At 43.6% G+C, this 2,928-nt stretch overlaps 1 non-coding gene across 1 annotated transcript; it reads right to left on the bottom strand.

The window, feature by feature from the left end:
• Positions 1-1,260: 1,260 nt before the first annotated feature.
• On the bottom strand, positions 1,261-1,379 carry LOC119290385. The gene has a single exon (XR_005141896.1). It is a non-coding gene; the product is annotated as a small nucleolar RNA snoR100 (small nucleolar RNA).
• Between the last annotated feature and the right edge of the window lie 1,549 nt (positions 1,380-2,928).

Genomic DNA, 2,928 nt, shown 5'->3' with positions numbered 1-2,928 from the left:
TGCACTGAGTTTATTTTGCATGGTAATATGTGTTTCATTTATATATTATATGGATCATAGTATAAGCCATGTAAATACATGCCTAAGAAGACTGAAAAGACAGAACACTAGCCTTTGGACAATAGAACACCAGTCAAAAAAGAAAATTACAATCAGAACGAAAGAATCCCTTGAGCTTTACACCATCGCCCATCACCTACCTCCATCACCACGATAACAGGTGTCAAAGGAAAAAAATGATGGGTCAACTCCTCACCCGAGTTTGACGCGGCTCCATTACTGATATGCAGCTTTCCGGACCTCCTTGGTTGCTCACCAAAGGCGAATCTATTGTCATTGGAAATCAGATTGGGGCAACACCCTTGACATGCTACCAAACTCCATATCTGACACCCTGCACGACCAAACAAGTGCACTGTTCAGGACAAGAGATGTTCATGTCCGATCTATCTACTTCAAGTATCGCAATAATGCATAGGCTTATGTTTCTATCCATTTCTAGGGGGGGAAACAGTGCTACGCGGATGACCAAATTCAGACGATTGGTGCACGACGATTAAATCCATCCTTGGAATCTCGTTCTCTTCCCCTACAATGGCCGCTGGATTGTGGGTCGTCCACAGATCGTTAACACCTTGTAGTGTGTGGAGAAGTTTTAAAAAAAGGTTCCATCTCGTACTAATGTTGCAACACAATTGCTCCCTTCTTGGTTAGTGGATGATGGCAAGCCAAGGCATCGTGCATTCATAGATGCTGGCGTCAAACGGCATGCAGACGGGCCTGCAACTCCAGACCAACCTCGCCTCCGAAGACTAGACATCGTTTTTGACATCTTCCTTGTTTCCCTTTCATGGATACGGCTTCTGAACATCTTTGTCGAAGACATCTTTTTAACGTATGGGGTTCAAAAAGGGAGAGGAGTCATCCCCTCTTCATGTTCCAAAACTGGGAAAGGTTGGTAAGACTCATTCCAACAGATATAGTAGGTGCCCTCTGTAATCTGATTAAAGCTAGTGATATCGCATTCTTTTTTCAGGGAATACATCAGGTAAGCCCCTTATCTCCAGTTCTTTTGAATATCTTTATGCGTCAACGTATCATGTTGATTCATAGTATTTTATTAGTCAAAAGAATGAAATTCTTGTTGTTATGTATGCAAATAACTGAAATATTACAGACAATACCAAATCTACCCTACAGAGCTAGGCATGCACATAACTGTCCATGTGAGTACTGACTACTGAAGAATGTTTATAAATAAAGTCTGAGTCAAATCTAGGTCCGCAGATCAAAGCCCGAGGGCGTCAGGGCGAGCAGACATGCAGACCGAGTTCAGTCAATCTGCGTGCAGCACGCCCATTACCATGCTTCCTTCCTCGTATATGCCAATGGAAGTCTCAGATCAAATACACCGAACTCGTTAAGCGTGTTATTATGAAATAACCGCAGACACCGACCAGGGACCAGGCCCACCTCTCTACTAGGTGGTCTCTACCTGTCCTGTCGTTCTGCCAACAGTGAATCACTCGTGGGTGCTCTCCAAGCCTACCCGACTTTAATCATATCATGTATCATGTATAGTGTAAGAGTATATATAATTTAAGGAAGTAATAGTCTTCGTCTTCGTCGGTATCTCGTTGCAGTCCATCTCGCTCCATATCGTAGGCCACCGAGGTCCACCGAAGTTACATATATAAATATGCAGTATAAGGCATATTTGTGTTCATCGTCCGAAGGGATCACGGCCCGCTAGTATTACATGACAGATGGACAAGGATGTAGGGTCACTGATGGGACTCTAGCATATCTATACTAAGCATATATGATAACAAGTATGGTATCAACACCAGTAGCAAAGACAGACTATGCAGTAGCATAGGATCTACCGATAAAGCAGTAAGAGTATCACAACTCTAATGCAAGTAATAGAGAGAGAAGAAATAGGCGATATGGAATGATCAAGGGAGGTTTGCGTGCCTGGAAGCTCTATCGAGAAGGTCGGGTCGTCAACGTCGTAGTCGTATTTAGGGGCAGCAACAGTCTCGGGGTCTACCCAAAGAATAGAGGAGAGGAGGGACACAAATAAATAACGGAGCAATCAAATGGAACACAATGCATGCAATGTCAAATGTGACGGTGATATGCCCTAATGCATCACTAAGCATTTTAAAAGAAGAGGGAAAATATCTGGTAATATTTTCCTAGCTCAAGGTTTTTTGGTATATTGATCCATGGGCAAAATGTTGATGTTTATTAGGTTAGAGGGGTGTGGCAGGTACGTGGATGGCATATTCGAATTCTTCATATTTTTCTGATCATTTTCATATATAAATTATTTTTATCCGAGTTATGGTTCATTTTATATGAATTCTGAAAGATTGATGGAATTTCTGAACTTATTATTATTTCGAAATTAAATGGAAATTGCTAATTGTACACATAGAAGTGCACATAACAGTGGCTGTGAGCTAACAGTTGGGCCCCTGGACCCCGTCAGCAGCTGAGTCAGTGTTGACTGGACAATTGTGAATAATGCGATGGCACCCATCTCTCATAGACAATGGGGGCAATTAAATTTTCTAACAGAGTTTAACTAGCGATGGGGTCCATCTGTCAGTGGCACATGTTTTAATAAAATGTTAATTAATACTGTGGGCCCACACGTTAGGGCTAACCAGGTTAGCTAATTAAATTAGCCCTTAATCTAAACTGGTCGGGCCACGTGGCAGCGAGCCAAGGCGTCTGTTTAAATGCTTGTGCATGCTATGCGCGCCAGCGGTAAGCTACAGGGGGGCGGTGATGCGCCGGAACGCGACTCCGACGACCATTTGGTCGACCGCAAGGCCCTACGTGATGCGGGCAACGCGGGGCATCGAATGGCACTACACGTGTGAGCTAGGGTGGACCAACAGCAACAACTAGCTCCCG

This window comes from Triticum dicoccoides, chromosome 4A (genome assembly GCF_002162155.2).
Source record: "Triticum dicoccoides isolate Atlit2015 ecotype Zavitan chromosome 4A, WEW_v2.0, whole genome shotgun sequence".
Taxonomy (NCBI): Eukaryota; Viridiplantae; Streptophyta; class Magnoliopsida; order Poales; family Poaceae; genus Triticum; species Triticum dicoccoides.
Note: the sequence above shows the minus strand (reverse complement) of the source record. Positions and strands in the feature narration are given on the sequence as shown.